The sequence below is a fragment of the Mesoplodon bidens genome (genome assembly GCF_964165515.1).
Source record: "Mesoplodon bidens genome assembly, chromosome: 2".
In the NCBI taxonomy this organism is placed as follows: domain Eukaryota; kingdom Metazoa; phylum Chordata; class Mammalia; order Artiodactyla; family Ziphiidae; genus Mesoplodon; species Mesoplodon bidens.
Window position 1 is genome coordinate 41,646,320 of NC_138177.1, and position 19,711 is coordinate 41,666,030.

Consider the following 19,711-nt stretch of genomic DNA (forward strand, 5'->3'; position numbering starts at 1 on the left):
TCACGTGGGGAGCTTTTCAGACCACCAGTGTCCAGACCTCAGGTCACTTAAGTCAGGATTTCTGGGAGCAGGGCTGGGCATTTTTAAGCATGTCCCTAGGCCACTGTGAGCTCAGCACAGGGAGGGTCCCCAGGCTACTTGCCCACCTAGCATGCCACTGAGATGGGCACCAGCCAACAAAGCTGGACAGAATAAACCCTGCTCCCAGGGAGCTACAGAATAGTAGGGCGTGGGTCTGTACACACACTCCAAGGGGCTGTGAGAGCCCAGAAAAGGAAGTGCTCAACTCTGCTACCAATCTCGATGGTGAGAATGAGCCAGGAAAGGCGGGGAATGAGGAGGACTCCCAGTGACACATGAAGGTGAGTCTCTCTTGTCGATGGGACAAGAGAATGAATCAACCCCTAGAAGTCAAAGAGCTCAGGCTAGGGAAAGGCCTCAAGGGTTCATCTGGTGTCCAGACACGATGTTACTCCAGCCATTCCAAAGAGAATTTCGTGAACACACCCATCCTGGGCAGGAGGTTTACCCCTCATCGCTGACCTCAGGCAGAAGCCTAAGCCTGCTCCTACTTTGTGGTGTTCGTCACCCAGCTGCCCTCAGCCCTCAGTACACCCCTGGCTCTGGGAGATGCCTTCAGGATAAAACACAGCATCTAGGGAATGAGTTCCTTCCCCCAAGATTGACAAACCTCAGGGAAGGCAGATCCCACCCCCAGAAAAGCGGGGTCCCTGGATGCAAGGGACTGAAGGCAGTGGCTGCTCATCCTCTCTGCAGCATCTCTCAGCTGAATAAAAAGAACAGGATTTACACACCCAGGACGTTCCGTGGGGCAGAGCTCAAGTGGGGTGATGGGTGGTGTGATAACGATTAAAATTGAGGCTGCAGTGGTTGAATGCCTGGTGAGTTTGAGAATTGCCGGCTGGGATGTCGTTACCCAAGATATATGCATCCCCCTATGTGGGTCAGACGGGCTCACGGCTGGAATTTCAAGCACTTGCTTCAGTTGTTCCCGGAGTTCTGGTCATTGATATGCTCGGCACTTGGTCACTGACCTGACGCAGGGTTCTTGTGGTTTGCTCTCATATCTGGGACTGAGAGCCTTGAATACAACCAACACAGACGGGATCCAATAAAAAGCAGTTGTAAAGGCTGACCAGCCACCACCCTGCTTCCCAGGGCCCCAGCTGTGGGGTGAGGCTGCTGGGAGGGAGGGATGCTGGCTGGTTTCCCCACAGTCCTTTTGTGTCAGCTGAAGGCTCCCCTGAACACTTCCCGTCTGCTACAAACCAAGGCTGGGGCCCACAGGGATATGAGTCTCCCATGATCAGACTGGAATACAAATGGAGTTGCCAATTTAAAGATCAGGTTAGATGGCGTGGAATGGGAGGGGCACACAAGGAGAAACTCCTTTCCAAAGCCCCATCATTCTACATGTGAAAATTCAAGTCACTAACAAGGCTCCGTCTGTTTTCAGTTCCCGCCCCCTCTTCCCAGGCCCTTGCCCAAAAAAGGAGAAAAGGAAGCTTTAAATCGTCACCCTAAATCCTCTTTTATCTTTGACATAATCTGCCAGGATTTGTGCCCCTGCCAATGCAGTGAGATTCTGATGCCCCAGGGCCCCTTTTGACTCCTGCCAGGGCCCAAAAACACCTCCCCATTCCCACCCCTCCTCCCCCCAGCACACAATTGGAAGGAAAAAGCTTGAAGATTTTCCAAAATATAAGTAAATAGGGTCATCGGGATAAGTAGGAAGACCTGGGTAAGCAAATCCCTTTACTTACTGAAACTTGTTCATAGTCAGAGCTGAGTTCCCTCCCTCAAGTCCCAGATGAGATGAGCTTCTTAGCAGAAGCTGAGTCAACCAAACACTGGCAGAGTCCACATCACTGGGGGGAAGTGTGACATCAAAGCCATCAACTGGTCCCCAACTGATCCATCCTTCTAATAGTCACTGCCACGTATGGAACAGAGACTAAATGTTCTCTCACATATTCCTCCAGATAACCCCTATAAAGTAAGTTCTGTTCCCTCACTTTACAGTTGGGGAACTGAGCCTCAGAGAGATTGAGTAACTTGCCCAAGGTCACACAGCAGTGTGTGGTAGAACCAGGATCAGGTCATCTGACCCAGAGGCCTGGCTTATAACCATTCGGCCCTAGTGCCACTGACATGTGTGCCTTGGGTCAGCGTGCCATGTCATCTCAGTCTGGTCATATTCTTTGCCTGGGCCACCACGGAGCCAGCTTCTCGAACTTCTTTCCAGTATGCTCTCCCCTTCCCTTCCTTCAGCTGAAACAGGTACCCTAAATGTGTCTCTCCTGGACCCAATCCACGGAGTACTCCTCACTAGTGGACATATGCTGCTGTGAGCACATGAAAGGGACCCCAGGCAGCCCTTCCCTCACAGCACCTACCACAGGGGGTTCCTTGCTTTTCTTCCCTCCTTCCTCCCTTCCTCTCTCTCTCTCCCTCTCTGCCTTCCCAAGCTTTCGGCTAGCATTTCCAGCTTTCCTACATGCCAGCTAGATGAGCCATCGGAGTCGGCACTGGTCATTCAAAGGAGGTCTTATAAATTCCATCCTCTTCTCACAAGACCATCCCTGACAGACCTGTCCCCATGTAGCATTCTCAGGGCCCTGTCAGCTGAGAGGGTCCCACAGCTCTCAGCAGACAACTGCCTTTTGTCAAAGGCACTCTGTGAAGGACTTAATGCGTTGTCACTGAATTTGCTTACCATTGCTACATGACTTATTGGGCTAAGGGACAATGAAGGCAGGCATCCCGTATAGCCCATATAGCCACCTCTGCACAGCACCTCCAGAGTACTCAATTCTTGCTGCTGACTGGCTGAGCCAGGTGGCCACTGAGTGCACATGACAACTAGCAGCCAATCAGTGCTCCCCACACCTTTTTAAAAAGATTCACACGTGTTTAATGTGTATAAAGCCAAGAAAAAGACAGTCCTGAATTCAATAGCAGTATTCTGTACAATTCATACGGTGGGGTTGAGAGGGAAGGTGAAGAGGCCGTAGAACCTACACCCCAACATGTACAAAAATAACTTAATAGCAACTCCCACCTGCAAGGAAGACATAGCTCTCTTTCCAGCCACCCGGTCCAAGTGAGGGGACATAGCACAGAAAACCCAGCACGGTGGGGGCTAACCCATAGGGACCCAAGGGGCTGGTGGGGGTGAGGACGGGCAGTAGTCCTGGGGAGGGACTACGTGGAGGTCCTGAGGCGATTGTTGGCTGAGCGAAAGCTCAGCAGCTTGTCCACCATGGGCGGGCATAGAAGAGCTAACTTGCCAGACTCGTGGGGTGGCTGTGCTCCTGCAGGAGATTCAGGCAGTACTTGTGGAAATCCGGCTTCTAGTCGATGTAGGTCACAGCTGCCATGCTGGGCACAGGACGAGTTTGCTGTGGTCCTGGAAGATGTTGCAGGATGCAGGATGATGGTTCTGTGCTTGCAGAATCAAGTAGGCAGGTAGGGTTGCTGGACTAGTTCATCACCTTCCCCTGGGTGCCCACCTTCAGCAAGTGTTCACTCATGCAGTTTTGGAAGTACTTGGAGAGTTGATCTTCATGGAGGAGTCGGGATGGGAACTCACAGCGGGGGAGAACTCTGCACCACCGTGCTCTGTGAACCACAGACCGTCACCAAGGCACCCGAGGATGAGGTGAGTCCAAGCATCAGAGAACACCCCCTACACTTCGCTACACGGCTGATGCCCGAGGCTGCACTTGTCCCAATAGTCCCCCACCTGCTGACTCAGAAGATGGGGATGCCGGAGGGATCCTCAGCCTCCTCTTGCCTCACCAGCCCCCTCTCAGAGGGCTTGGAGGCATTCACGCTATGCAGCCGCTACAGCAATGTGGCACTCTCTGGTCTCCTGGACCACTGGTCCCTCTTTGCCCCAGGGAGTCTTGGGCATAGAGTTCTCTAGGCCTTTATTTAGGACTGTGAGTGGCTTCCTGTTGCTGGGATCCAGGCTTCTGAGAGCGATTGAATACCTTGATGGAATGGTGGGGCAGGTAATGGGAGATGGGCTGGGATGTAGCCAGAAGAAAAGAACTCGTCTTGAGCCGCTCGTGAATGATCAGGTGGGCAATGGGACCTGTCTGCGGCATCTTCTGGAAGCGGGAGGTGGCCACGGGGTTGATGTGCTTGGGGATCCTGCATTCATTCTTCTTGATCCAGAAGTAGGTCAGTTTTAGGCAAGAGATCTCAAAAGGTGATCTACCCACCGACAAGGTATATATCAACATGATGCACCCAATAGCCCCCCCGTCCACCAGGAAATGGCACCCTTTCTTGCTCAGCACCTCAAGAGCTACGTATTTAGACAGGGTTTTCTTCTTCTGTGCCCCATCATATTCACCTTTGGTTGCCGGGCCAGATCCCCTATTCTCACCTCCAGCTCGTCATTCAGGAAGAGTTTGCCCAGCCTGAGGTCCCAGTGAATAACCTGGTTTGGGTGCAGGTACTGGCAGCCGAGGACCATGTGCTGCAGGTAGCGGCGGACCTCGGGCTGGGTCGTCGCCTTCCTCCGCCAGTGCGGCTCCAGGGGAGATCTTCGGCGGCAGCAGCGCCCCAGCACCACCAACATAAAGTTCGTGTCCACGTGCACCTACGACTCCGTGCTGGTGGGCGAGAGGGCAATGAATAGACATCTCCAAGGACATCTTCTCCTTCCAATGCGGCCCGAGCAGCCGCGACTCAGGCAGGATCTTGCGGCCAAACGCCTCCTTGGCGTCCTCATCCTGTCAGAGATCTCGAAGCACTTGGCGAAGCCGCCCCTCCCCCAGGAAGCGGCCCAGCAGGCAGCACCGCCAACCGCGCGGCTCCACTACAACCTCCGGGATCTCTTTTGCCTGCTGGATGGCGGTCGGGGGCCCTGGGAGCCACAGCTCCAGAGATCCCGGCTTTCCCCGGTGGGCTGGTGCCCGCGCCAGCGTCTCTGCAGTGCTTGGCAGACGCAGCAGGGTCCTGGCAGAGGTTTGACACCGGTCCGCTGCTCCCCGAATCAAATGCTGCACTGGGACTGTTGCAAAAGCCTCTCTTTTCTCTCTCCTCTCCTCCCCTCTCCTCCCCTCCCCTCCCCTCCCCTCTCCCTCTTTTTTTATCACAACCGGGGAGGAAGAAGCGGGACAGGAGTGGCGCAGGTCCTCCAGGTACCCTGGGCGGCCCCGCCCCACGCGCAGCCTCCAGCCCCAGGACTGGGTTTATTTCCTCGGGCAGAGGGTAAGTGTAGGAAAGGTGGCTTTATCAGATTAAGTCTCACTAGTGAAAATGCTCAGTCTCCCAGCCTCTGTGAGCAAGGCGACCAGCCTCCTGTGTACACAGTGGTTTCCAGGCTGGTAGGTGGTTGTTTTTCCTCCAAACCCTTGGCTAGCTCGGCCTCTCACCCGAGAGCTGTGGTTTGGGGAATGTTTTGACTTGAAACGTTCAGGCCCCTGGTGGTATTTGGAGTTGTGAGACCCTTCTGTGCTAAAAGGAGAAATGAATGGTCTATTTAGAGACTGCTAACAATTCACAGTATAAAGAACAGGCAATAATTCTGCTGCTGACAGGCTGGGTTTCTCAGGGTAGTCCCTGGGGAGCTGGCTGGGCGGCAGTCATGGCCCCTACTCTGGATATTTCATCTGGAAGACCCCCTGCTAGTGGTGGCAATGCTTCCAGAAAGCCTCTGCCCTGGCTTTTTCTGGGCCTCCCCTCAATCGCTTCCCAGAACATGCTCCTCTTGGGGCCTGTGCTTGGGCTGTGAATGAGACCACTTTTCCTAAGTCCGATGAACTTTGCTCTTGACAAAGGAGGGAAGGGTGGTTATTTGGGAATGCCTTGAAACAGCTTCTCTTGGGTTTGAGTTGTGAGATTTTACCTATCACAGACATAGACAGAGTTCACCTGAAGAAGGAAACTGCCTTTCCTCTCAAGGACAAAACACACTCCCGGGGATTTCTGTCACCAGAGTGATGCTTCTTTCTATTGCATCCTAGACTCAGAAGAGAAGGTGAGAATCACAGGCTTCGAAATAAACACCCAACCTAATTAAAAACTGAACAGTTTTCTAAAATACCAAAGCTTGTTTCAAAGCTTGACCAAATTAGGAATGGTGTTCATCTAATTTATCAAAATGAATTCCTTTATAGATACCACTAATCCCAATCAAATGCCTGATAAGCTTTTGTGTAAAAATTCACAAACTGATTCTGAAGTTTATATAGAAATGCAGAGGATCTAGAATAGCAGAAACAATTTTGAAAAAGAAGAATGAAATTGGAAAACTAACACTACCCGATTTGAAGACTATTTTTAAGCTACAAAAATAAAGACAATATGGATTTGGACACACACACGTAGCATAGGCACACAGTATAGAAAGATAGATTAATGGAACAGTATGAGTCCAGATGTGGGCCCACATGTGTACAGTCAACTGATTTTAGACAAAGGTGTCAAGGTAGTTTGATGGGGGTAATTCGATGCCTTTTTTTTTTATGCCTTTTTAATGCATTGTGTTGGTATATGATTGGACATTCATATGCCTAAAACTAACCTTGACCCTTACTTCAAACCACATACAAAAATTGACTTGAAACGGATTATAGTAGTAAATGCAAGAACTAAAATTATAAAGCTTCTGGAAAAAAAATAGAAGATAAAACTTTGTGACCTTGGATTAAATAAAGATTTTTAGCTACACACACACAAAAATCATACATCATAAAAATAAAAATTGATAAATTAGATTTCATCAAAATTTTAAACTCATGCTCTTCAAAAGATAGTGTTAAGAAAAATGAAAAGACAAGGCACAGACTGTGATAAAATATGTGTAAAACACTCAGCCGACGGGGGTGCAAAATGGTACCCAGTTTGCAGTTTTTTAAAAAGTTAAGCATCCCTGTGTCATAGCACCCAGCAATCCCATTCTAAGGTATTTATCCAAGAGAAAGGAAAGCATACGTCCACAAAAAGACGTGTACTCTTTATGTTCATAGAAGCTCTATTCATAATCACCGAAAAGTAGAAACCATTCAAATGCCCATCAGTTGGCAAATGGTTTAACAAATTGTGGTATCTTTGGTATAAATTGGTGAAAAAAAAAAAAAGTTGATAAACGGATAACTACTGAAACTGATACATGTAGCTGTATGGATGAATCTCAAAAGTATTATGCTAAGTGAAAGAAGTCAATCACAAATGACTACATATCAAATGACCATTTATATGACATAATGGAAAAGTCAAAATTGTAGAGACAGAAAGATCAGTGGTTACAAAGGGCTCGGAGAGGGGAGAAAAGGCAAAGGGACATGAGGGTACTTTTTGGAGCAATAGAAATGTTCTGTATATTGATTGTAATGGTGGTTACACGACTGACTATATACCTTTGTCAGAACTCCTTGAACATATATTGAACACTTTGAAAGGGTGAATTTTATGATACAGAATTATACCTCAATAAATCTAATTTTAAAAAAATGAAATCCCCAAACCAGTTTTGATTAATAGAAGCTCATTAATTTGGATCCCCCTTATCCCTATTTAGTAACAATTTATACCCACAGGAGCCAGAGTTTATACTTGCTCCATCTAAAATGGTTGTTTTAAACCTTTAGTATCCTACTAGCAGGGAAGAGGGGGGGACTCAAATTTGTAGGATGTTACCATGTGCCAGGCAGACATCATGCTGGGCATTTTGCATGTGATTTTATTTGGTTCTTGTTATGGGCTGAATTGTGTCCCCCAAAATTGATATGTGGAAGCCTTAACCCCCAGTACCTCAGAATGTGACTATACTAGGAGATGGGGCCTCTAAAGAGGGGACTGAGTTAAAATGAGGCCATTAGGGTGGACCCTAATGCAACCTGAATGGTATCCTTATAACAAGAGGAAATTTGGACAGACAGGGAGACACCAGGGTTGCGTGGGCACAGAGGGACGACCATGTGAAGAGGCGGCAAGGGGGTGGCCATTTGCAAGGCAAGGCCTCAGGGGAAACCCAACCTGCCAACACCATGATCTCAAACTTCTCACTTCCAGAATTGTAGGAAAATTAATTTCTGTTGTTTAAGCTACCCCGGCTGTGTGTTTTGTCTTGGCAGCCCTCGTGGACTAATACAATCCTCCCAACAATCTGAGGTGAGGAAGGCAGGAGGGAAAACACAAGGCTCTGTGAGTGCTGGTAGCTTGCTCAACTCCAGTGGCTGGTAGGGCAACCTGGGGAGAAACACAGAACTGACACCCAAAGCTCACCACCACCTAGATTGCAATCCTTAGGAAATCAGAGCTGGTTTCTTCTCATCCTTGAACAACCCGTACTCCTTTTTCTCAGTAAATGTTGAATTGATGTAAATAATTAGAGTAACAAGATTTCAGGATGCAGGAGTGACCTACTTTATTTTTATAAATTTATTTGTTTATTTTGGGCTGCGTTGGGTCTTCGTTGCTGCGCGTGGTCTTTCTCTGGTTGCAGCAAGAGGGGGCTACACTTCATTGCGGTGCGCGGGCTTCTCATTGCAGTGACTTCTATTGTTGCGGAGCACGGGCTCTAGGCACGCGGGCTTCAGTAGTTTCAGCATGCGGGCTCAGTAGTTGTGGCTCGCAGGCTCTAGAATTCAGGCTCAGTAGTTGTGGTGCATGGGCTTGGTTGCTCCGTGGCATGTGGGATCTTCCTGGACCACGGCTCAAACCAGTGTCTCCTGCACTGTCAGGCAGTTTCCTAACCACTGCGCCACCAGGGAAGTCCCGAGACCTACTTTAAATATTCAGCTATTTTCCAGGACAAGGTAATATCACTGATTTTTATAAACAGTGACTATGATCATAATAATTGATACCTTTGCCTATCCATTGTGCCCTAGGGGTGGCACCCAGATTTGCTGTCAAGCAGATCTTATGGGACCTGCGCAATGAATGCTTTCTTAGCCTAGATGTTCATTCATTCCACAAATAGTTATTGAGCACCTATGATAAAACCAAAAGTCAAATTAAAAAAAAATTTTTTTCTCTGTAACAGGTTTATCACCAAATCCTAGATCATGCTGACCTTTGGCCCATTAGAACAAATAATTAAGGGGATTTTGCTGTTGTTCATTTGTTTTTTTAAGTCAGATTTTTTTTTTTTTTTCCATTCTGGGCAACAAAGCAAAGTGGAGAAAAGAACCCAGAGGTAAGGACTTGCAGTTCAGAAACGGAGGATCCCTTTATACTCTGGGGACCTCGGGGGGCAGAGACCTTCCTCTTGCCATGGTTGGATCCTGGGAGCTCGACAAATAGTGATTTGGGGGTAAATGTTTGTTGAACTGAACTAAATTTTGAATGATTCAACTGGTCAGTGTGGGGAGCAGCCAGTCCCAGAGAAGTGACTAGATGTGCCTTTTGTGTGTGTGTGTGTGTGTGTGTGCCTTTTAAATTCAGCCTCACAAAAATTCAGGTGAGCTTGGCCAAGTAAGGGAACCACTAAGTGAAACCAGAAAATGAAGCAGAAGAGACAATTCTGTGAAGAATCAAGTAGTGCTTTTGGGTTTGAGAGGCCAGTGCTTATCCACACAGAGATATCCAGTGAGCAGCCAGGAGCCTGGAGGAAGAGATGTCAGACCACGAGGACAAGGTGACCCTGAGGGCTCAGCCTGCCCCTCCACTGCCTCCTTGTCGCCTCCTCACCAGTCGACAGGTGTGCTGATGTTACCTTCTAAATGTTTCTTGACTCTTTTCCTTCCCGCCTGCCTACCGTGCACAACTCCAGGCCCTCGGCACCTCCTCCTTAGATCCCTGCTTTCCATCAGCTCACCCCTGACTATCTCTGCCCCTTTAAATCCCCCCATCACACTGTCACCAGAGTCTTATCCAAAATGAAATTCCTAGGATCTCCCTTTCCTGTTTAAAGCCTGTCGCATGCCTGTCTCCCTCTCATTCTTCACCCCTGGGCACAAGTGTTCCCTCTTCCAGAATGTGGTCCCTGATGCCTCCAGATCAGCCGGGAGGCCCCCGTGCGCTTAGATCTCAGGTGCATCCTGCCTGACCACACGGAGGCTTCGTTACCTCGGGGTAAGTGTTCCTCCCCCAGAGCCCGGGAGCCCCTCAGGCTGCAACCAGACCTGGCATCTCTACCCTCAGCACCTCTCCCAGTGTCTGGGGCACACGGGTGTTGCACTTGTCTTGGGAGGGAAGAAGGGAGGGGGAGAAAAAGCAAAGAGGGCCCGATACTAATCTTGAAAACTGTCTGTGTGTGGTGGAGGATTAGTCACAGTTCCCACATCCTACCTGAGGGAGCTCAGCTTGCTGCAGAGGCAGGAGAACTTGGGGCTAACTCCTGGCTTGGCCTCCTCCTAGCTCTTTGGCCTTTGTCAGGCTGTCTAATCTCTGTGGGTCTCAGTTTTCTCTTCTAAATAAAGGGGTAGGACCAGATGAACTCCACAGTCCCTTTAGCTCTGAATCAAAGGGCACCACAGGTCACCAGCCACAGGAACCTTGGCCCCATCTCAGCACCCAGTAACTTACCACCCAGAACCTCCTGCATCTGCCCTGTGCCCTCCTGGCTGGTCTCCTGACCTCCCTCTCCCCAAGCTGCAGGGAGCCCACGGCAGCATCATTAGAAAGCAGTGACAGTCACAGCCTTGCCCATGGACCCCACCAACAGCTTTCACAGGGGATTAAAGTCATTGTGGCTTCTCTTCAGAGTTTAACCAGCTGTTGTCTGGGGCTGGGCTTCCCTTCTCATAAACTGCTGAAGCCCAGATGGCCATGTCTTTGGATCTTCTATATTGTCTTCTTTTTTTGTGTGTGTGATACGTGGGCCTCTCACTGTTGTGGCCCCTCCCGTTGCGGAGCACAGGCTCCGGACACGCAGGCTCAGCGGCCATGGCTCACAGGCCTAGCCGCTCCCCGGCATGTGGGATCTTCCCAGCCCGGGGCACGAACCCGTGTCCCCTGCATCGGCACGCGGACTGTCAACCACTGCGCCACCAGGGAAGCCCTACTGTCTTCTTTTAAACCTCAGTAAATTCCTCTTTCCACCTACTGCTGGAGAGGAGTCTGCCAGGGCTTGAGGAAACACAGCCCTCCTCCCACAGGTAGCCCCTCCTCCCCACCTAACTGGGCAGCAGCCTCTGTGAATAAGGAAGCGCTGGTGGGCTCCGGCTGGGCACCGTGTGGCACTGTGGTGTCCTTGGGCCCTGCGCCACTGTGGAGAGATGGGGTGAAGGACACAGCCTCTCTCCTCACATTCCTCACAGCCTAGTAGGAAACACAGGTAAGAAGTAGCTATTGAGAAGGTTGGAGATAAATGACAGGAGAACACATCCCACTCCTTCATGAATTCTATTTTTTTTATCTCCCGATAGAATCTAAGCTCCACAAGGGCAGGGACCTTGTCTTACTCACCACTGGATTTCCTGCACCTAACACTGCAACTGCCACATAGCAGACCTTCAAGAAATATCTGTTGGTTGAATGAAAGAACGTCATGTTCCTTGCCATATCCCCAGCTCCCAGCACAGCACTTAGTGCAGTAAATTCTTGATAAAAGAACAAATCAATGAGGGAGTGTCAGAGCAGGGCTTTAAAGGATGAATAAGAGTTAATCAAAATAAGGACATAAAAAGAAAGGGGCAGGAGATTCCAAGGGCAGACAGGATAACATTTACAAAGGCAAGTGCAAATGTGCAGTTTTCATGGAACAGCAGCTTGTTGGAAGTAATCCAACATTTGACCTGAAAATAAATTGGACTACAGTTTTGCATAAGAGTAGCAGACGACCACCTAGGTGTTCTTTTTTTAAAATGTTGAACATCTGGGGAACAGTTTAATAAACTGTCATATGACACAGGGGAGTGTTGTACAGCCGTTAGCACGATTAAGATGGCCATTTTTTGTGTGTTTCTGAATAATACATAAAGTGAGCAGCAGAATTCGATCAAGCCTGTACATCACGACTGCCTTGTGGCCAAATCAACAGCTGCATTTGGCTGCTGGACATTGTAACTTTTCAAAATGTTTATATATTTCAATATATTGTCTTGTCAATGTTTTTAAATAGACAAAAGGGGGGGGCAATAAACAGGAAAGGCCCGCAGTCTCCTCCTAGGACCAAGTCCCAGGGAACACATTCCAGGTGAGGAAAGGGATTCTATTTACATTTCTTTCCCTTCTACCACCAACTTATCAGCTTTAGATCATTAAAAAGTCACAGGGGGGCTTCCCTGGTGGCGCAGTGGTTGAGAGTCCGCCTGCCAATGCAGGGGACACGGGTTCGTGCTCGTGTCCCGGTCCGGGAAGATCCCACATGCCGCGGAGTGGCTGGACCCATGAGCCATGACCACTGAGCCTGCGTGTCCGGAGCCTGTGCTCCGCAACGGGAGAGGCCACAGCAGTGAGAGTCCCGTGTACCGCAAAAAAAAAAAAAAAAAAAAAAAAAAACCACTCACAGGGCCATTGTGTTTCTATTATATTGATCACAACTTTTTTTGTTTGCGAGTGACAGAAACTTAATTCATACTAGCTCAAGCACAAGAACTAGCAAGTGCAGGAGCAGGTTCTTTCTATGTTTCTGTGTGTGTGTGTGTGTATCTATCTACGTATCTATCTATCTTTATCTATTATCATTTATCTAGAGTCTGTCTATCTAGGGTTTTCTTCCTTCAAGAATAGCCTCATTTTCTCCTACTATAAATAGCTTCCTCTTTGCTGTCAAGGAAGCATGCTTCTTTGGATCCATCCACATAAAAATCCCAGGAAAAGTCTTTGGTGAGTTCTGCTTGGATCACATGCCCACTCCAGACCAATCCCTGTGACTAGTGACCAACCCGGGTCAAGTGTCCTCCCATGATGAACAGCACCTTGACTGACAGATCCAGGAAAATAAGAGAAGTGTTCTCCCAAAGGAAGAGATGCTGAGGAAAATCAAACTACACGTCACCCACAGCAGCCTTGCAGGTGTCCCAGGCAGCCAGGTGCCATGTGTGGGTGGACACGCTGACATCATATCTTCATTCAGCGTAAGAGAAGGTAAACTTTGCATATGCATTTTTCATTTCTCACTGTAACCTCTTTTCTGGGTCTCAGTTTCTTCACCCATAAAGTGTGTATGTTGGGTTAAATTCACCTTTAAAAGTCCGTTGCAAATATGACCTTCTAGCACTGCTGAGATATTTACACTTAGAATCTTGCTAACATCTGAATAATGGAAATGTCTGTTTCCTTGGTTGATTAATTCATGAGGTAGTTTTGGATATTTTAACTTTGTTGTTGTCAGTCATTTTAAAAAAAAAAACTTGATCTGTTATTCTGCAAAGAAATCTAATCTCCTTCCCAAAGAGTATTTTTCAGTCTCTTTCAGAATCTTGATTATTCGGATCATCATCTTTGAAAGAATGAGATATATGGGGGTGAAGTACTTTAGATCCATCCCGATTTTTAATTCTTAGCCCCAAACATTTTATTATTTCTAATCTATCCTGGAAGCTGCAGGAAGGGAAATCATTGCTCCCTTAGATTATCTGGAGCCCCCTTGACCTTGGTAGAGAATATCATTCCAGGAGGGAAGGTCTCTGAGCCTGAAACAGTGGCTGTGTTATATTTACTGAGTATCAGTCATGTGCTTACGAAGTGTAAGGAAATCGAAATCGCTGATGCATCAGCCCTTCACAGTGGTGTGGGACTCTGTGCCTCTTCCAAGCCTACCCATCTGCCCTACTCCCAGCCCCACCAAACCTGGGCCAGAGCAGGACAGGTGTAGAAAAGAGGGCCCAAAGAAGGAAAATGACTTACGGTCAAGCGCTAGATGGTAAAACTTGAAATTAAAACCCATCTTCTGACTTCTTTCTAGTTCTCCTTCAGCATGATCCTCCTCTGTCTCACCTTCACCTCCAGCCACATTCAGAGCCTCCTTCTCCAAGACTTAAAACCAAGCCCAACCCTTCCTCACCCTCAGCTCCCAAGACCTGCTTAGTAGCGCCACGACCCTGACCACCTGCCATGCTGGGCCTTTCAGCCTTGCCTCCCACAAACATCTTGAGTGGGCAGCGTCACTTCCGGGCATCTGTTGTGTTTGCAGAGAAAGCCCTTTCCTTAACCCAAGCCTAATAATCCAAAGTCTCACTCCCCGAGGGATCTTCTAACAGCCAAGCCTTTGTTTAATTGTGGAGCCTGCCCCCACCCCGAAGTGTGTCTCGGCTCTGTCTGAGGCTCCCCACCTACAGTCCCATTCCCCTGCACACATTGGAAGACCTGTGGCTTTCTTTCACACCCCTGAGGATGTGGCAGCGGATGCTGAGGCTGCCTGCCAGCCCCTGGGGCTGCAGAAGCTTCCGCTGGCTGGCTGGGGTGACAGGCAAGGTCAGCATCCGGGTCAATCCTGGACCACAGGGGCTGCCACCTGTTTGGTGTTTCCTAGATCACTGGCTCAGGGAAGGGGTGACCTGACTTCTCCCAGAACCTCCCCCTCACATCCAGCAGAACTTTATTCCTCAAAGATCACAGCTTTCTTCAATGGGCTTGAGTGGCCAAAACCTGATATAGCAACAGAAACTTTACAACTTGAGAAGAACCCCCAATTGTCCTCCCATTCATTCTTCCGAAGAGACTAGTAAAAACCATAGCTAACTGTCCATTTCATAATTTATTTTTTCTTTCATAAAAATATTTATTGGACTCACTAGATTCTTGGCAAATTAATGAAGCTGACATGCTTTTTCAGACCCTTCATTTTCCTCACGTCTCAAAGCCCATCATAAATGTTCCCTCATCCAGGAAGCCTCTCCTAGAGTTTCTATCTTAATTCAATTTCATAGGACATAGAACCCTCAAGGGTTTGCTACTCACCGCTGTCTCCTCCACTCAGGCCTTGCCTTGGTGACTGGTACTGCAGCTAACTCTGTTATCACTAGACTAGACTTGGACAGAAACATCCAGAAGCAGAGTTTCTAATTCTCCACTCCTCATGCAGATGCCCCCAACCCATCAGCCTTTTGAAGCCCATTCCTTCCCACAGGACATCTCTACCCTCAGTCACAGAGTACTTCACCAAGAAACCCAGTCTGTCTTTGTCCTGCTGACTCTGGCCTTCTGAACGTGATAACCAGATTAGTCTTAATGAAACACCGTGATGGTGCCTTGCTCTGACTCAGAAGCATGCATTAGTTTTCTACTGTTCATAGAATTTTTTCAGTCGTTCATCAAGGATTTGTTGAGCACCTACTATGCTAATTACTCTGCAAGACCCTGGGGATATAAAAGTGAGCAAAATATAATTGCAGTCTAGATGCGAAGACAAAAATAGGCAAGGAAAACAATTAAGTACAATTGGTGCTGTGCCAGGCACACAGAATAGGAGCACCTAGGCTGGCCTAGGAGGGCTTTGTCAGGCAAGGTGGAGGTAAGACAGATAACCTGAATAAAACCTCCCTTACCTGCGTTCTGTGTCCTTCCATCCTCCAAGCTGTCCCCACTAAGAGTGTCTGCTCTGAGTATGCCACCCCACCACCAACTTAAACACATTGGCCCCGCTGCCTTCCTCCTTCTTCCTCTAGTCTAAATGGTTTTTCCTGGTGTGGATCGTAAATCTACAACTAAATGGTGAATTCCAGCAGAGCAGGACAGGCAGTCTTTGAGCCAAGTTCAGCTCCATGGTCTGTAGAGGACTGGTGGAGTAAGTACTCTGGCAGAGACGGTCAGTGTTACAGCCAGGCGATGCCCAGCTAAAGATGACATTTCCCCACCAATCAGAGGGCATGTAAAAGTGGAACATGTAAAAGTGGAGGTGCACTGCTTCTGGGTTCGGACCTTAGTGATGCTGCTCGTGCTCTCCTCCATGCCCTCATCCCTCTTCTCCTGGCTGACAGCCACATGTGGCTGTGGCCCTGCCTTGATCATGACCTGCAAAAGAAATCAATATCCTGGTCCTTAAGCCGTTGTATTGTTGGCTCTCTCTGTTGGAGGCTTACCACACCTAATACAATTTCCAGCACGCTGGCTTTCTAGCTTCCACTGCAAGCATGGAAAATCTACCAACGCTATGCCTGCAATCTTGCAGGGCCACAGTCAGCAGGCCGTGAGCCCCATCCAGGCGCAGACCCCACGGTGCCCAGTGAGGCTGAGAGCTGGTGCCCCTGCCCTGGCCCTTGAGCTCTTGCTTTTCTGCCCCTTTACTCTTCCCCATGAACTGCCTGATTCTGGCAGGCACATTTGCAGAAGCATTTGAGCCTCAGAGCAGAACATGATTCAGAGAGTCCTGTGGCTGATGATCCATTTGCCTGGCTCTTCTCTCAGGAGTTTGTCCTGTTTTAAAATCTAAACCAGTTATTTCACCCCTGTTTTAGGACCTGGATTAGACCCAATGCCTCCCCCACAACAAATATTCTGTAATATCCCCTTTATGTTCCTTAAATTAAATTAATATTATCCACCTACATTCGATTCTAAAAATCAGTATAATGCCCTAATGGAATGTAAAGGCAAAATAAAACCAAAGTCGCCTAGGATAACATCAGATGTGTTTCCATATGTAAAGGTTTGGTGCGACTGCGTCAGGAGCCGGCAGGAAGTCGTCAGATCCTCCCGTGCGGAAATCTGACAGCTGCAGACGCAGACCGGCACAGGCATGTGATTTTGGTAACAAATACCACAAGTGTCATTGCTATCAGGGATCTGATTCTTCCAAAAGATGAACAACTCTTGGGAAAACCCCAAACGAAACAAAAGTCTGTCTTTCCTTGATTTTCCACAACCGTTAAAACATGAAACAAATACTCTTTATGTTGATGAGTCAAATGGAGTTCAGGTTTACTGTCAGACCATTCCAAACGCATCCTCTGCTGAGAATACACAGAGAGGCCTCAAGTAGTCATGCAGGGCAGGGGCAGTTCTTGGTGGGGGACACCAGCCAGAGCGTTTCTGCCTGTCCAGCATCTCTGCCCTTTCCCACTAAATGGTAAGATCATCCCAGGCCACTGTTAAGACAGCCACATACACTCGGGCATTTCCAAAGGTCCCCTTCCAGCAATTCTTTCCCCATGAGAACCGCTGCTTCAAACCCAGAAGATGCACAGAGACGACGGCGATGTGGAAGCAAATATGAATAGGAATCGAGGCATCGCCTCATCTTGATTTTCCGTGACTCTCTGGACTTGGTAGGCTTGTGTTCAGCAAAGCCATGGGCGATGGTCAGAAAGGACTGTGCTGGGGCCCGCGGTGAGTGTGCTGCTTTTCCCTCTTTGACTCGGGAGAGGAGGAGGAAGTGGCCGCTTTCTCCCTGCTCCCCTGGAAACACGGCAAGACAAGCTCTCCCTCCTCGTTTCTGTGTTGAAAAAGGAGGTATAGATAAAGCCAGAGTCCGAACCTGAATGAAATTCAGTTCTCCCATCCCTCTCATCTTCTGCCTATTAATAGCCTCTTGGAACAAGTCACATTTGAGACGTTTATTCACCACCTCTGAGAGCGCATTCACCTAAAATAGTTCCCGGGCCATTTTTCTCGGCTGCTGCGATGCTGCGCAGCCCAGAGGGACACCGGTTTCTCAAAGAAATGTGCGTTCAACCCGGTTCCACCCAGGCTGAGGTGGAGCCCAGAGTCAAAACACCAATCGGCTTCTCACCAACTTAGAAAACATGGCATATGAACACTGCATCCTCTGGACCCTTCCCCAGGCACCAGCCTCTTGGCTTCTCCTCACTGAAGAAACCCCCTACTTTCTCCTCAGGCCTTGGTGTTGTCTAAGCTCTTATATGGCTCCCAGTGGCCTTCTGGACAAGTGCTGCAGTGGTTACAGATGTGTGCAATGGAGGAACAGTGAGAATCTGGTGCACGACTAATAATTGTTTGTGAAAAGAATCAGGAGGGCAGAAATCTGCCACTTTGTTACTACTTCCTGTTTCCAGCGGTAAATCTGTTGAATAACAATTAAAAACAGAGAAAGTGAGCGAGGTGTACTTCTTCTCAGGACCCTTCTTGGTCCTCAGATCCAATCCCCTCTGAGCAAATGCCTCACTTTCCTCATTTCATGCCATTCCACCACCTCATTTCCTCCTCTGTCCAAAACCATCTTTAACTGTCTGATGGGGAAGGTTCTGACCTGACAGGACGATTAAATATTAATACCGTGATTGAAGAGCCTGTGTGCAAATCAATTAAAAATAGGACATGTGGAGCTGAGACGTTTTCAATCTATTTTTTTCTTTCTGTCAGGAAAGCTGTGGAGCTCAGACCCCGGTGCCCTGGGGCTGGGATGGATCCCAGAGAGCATCCACACCTTCTGCCAGCTGGGTAGCTGGTCACCACCCTCCTCAGTTGGGGCAGGTGAAGGGGCTGATGTGGCCTTTCTCCTGCCAGGAAGACGAGCAGGGACTTGAGCGCAGATCACCCCCTCCATCGATCTCCTCCAGGACAAGATGCCGCCCTCTGGCTCCCATCCCGTGCCAGCTTTCATCAGATGTTTGTCATTATTTGCTAGTTTTGTTGACACCTTGTTCTAGAATGTGAAGGAATACGTTAAGGGCAGGAACTGTCCTCTTCATCTTTCCACGCAGATCCCCCCCAGCCCCTGGAATCTGGTGCACAACTAATAATTGTTTGTGAAAAGAATCAGGAGGGCAGAAATGTGCCACTTTGTTACTACTTCCTGTTTCCAGCGGTAAATCTGTTGAATAACAATTAAAAGCTCAATTCTTCTACTTTCTTCCAAGTTGACTTGAGGTGGCATATGAGTGACAGTGTAGCATACTCTGAGAAAGTCCAGAACAAATGAGGATTTATTTCTGTAAAAAAGAAGAGAGGACAGCTCCTTCCAAACCCCTGACACAATGTGGTTCTTAGGTAGATGGACCCCAAAATAAATTCATCGCCAAATAAGATCAGAAAAGGCATCAAGATCCATTGCAAAATAAAGGCTCTGGGACATTCTGTGGTCAAGAAATCCACTTAACATCCTTTAATTTGGCATTTCCCAAATTTTGTTTTGTGGAAATATGTTAACATCCTGTAGAACCAGGCAAAGGCTGGCCCAGCAGATCTCTAAGTTCCCTTTCAGCTCAAGTATCCCATAGCTTTAGGTCTTTAAAAGGCAACAGTAGGAACAAGGAATTTGAAGTCAGAACACTTAAGCTTGATTTCAAGCACTGCCTCTCATTAACTGAAAAACCTGGGTAAAGTCAGTCTCTCAGAACCTCAGTCTTCTTATCTGTGAAATGGGGATAATGATGGTATCTGTACCATTATGCTGCTTTGAGGATCACATTAGGTAACTAATGTATGCTAAAGCAATTTATAAACTGGATATGGCAGATATATATCAGCTATTACTATTATAAATTAAGAACGAAACAGAACTAGAAGTTGAACCTGAACAATTTCTTATCACCTAGTCACCTGCTGGAAACTGGTTTACCACAGCCCTGACTGCTCTTAATACTTCAGAGTAAAGACACATATTTTTTTAAATGGAGCAAATCCCTTGAATTCTTTCTTTTTCTTTTTCAGGTCAATACTTTCAACATCATTTCAATTTAGTATTTGTGCCAGGAAAGGAAAGAAATTAAAAACAAACAATGATTTGTTCTTCTATGCAGTGACCCTCCAGTTGAGTGAGTTTGGGGCTTTTCATTCAATGCCAAATGCTGGTGGTCATATTAAAAACAGAGTACAAGACAAAGAAGACACTGATGGAGAAGAAATTCATTGCAGAGAACCAAATTCCACTACAGCAAAT

At 47.9% G+C, this 19,711-nt stretch overlaps 1 pseudogene across 1 annotated transcript; it reads right to left on the bottom strand.

Annotated features, from left to right (window-relative positions):
• Window positions 1-3,225: 3,225 nt before the first annotated feature.
• LOC308629522 (serine/threonine-protein kinase PLK1-like) lies at window positions 3,226-18,376 on the bottom strand (annotated as a pseudogene). The gene is made up of 5 exons: window positions 18,257-18,376; window positions 16,979-17,305; window positions 15,729-15,885; window positions 14,209-14,365; window positions 3,226-4,992 (listed from the first exon to the last, which is right to left on the bottom strand). The product of its transcript is annotated as a serine/threonine-protein kinase PLK1-like (transcript).
• Between the last annotated feature and the right edge of the window lie 1,335 nt (window positions 18,377-19,711).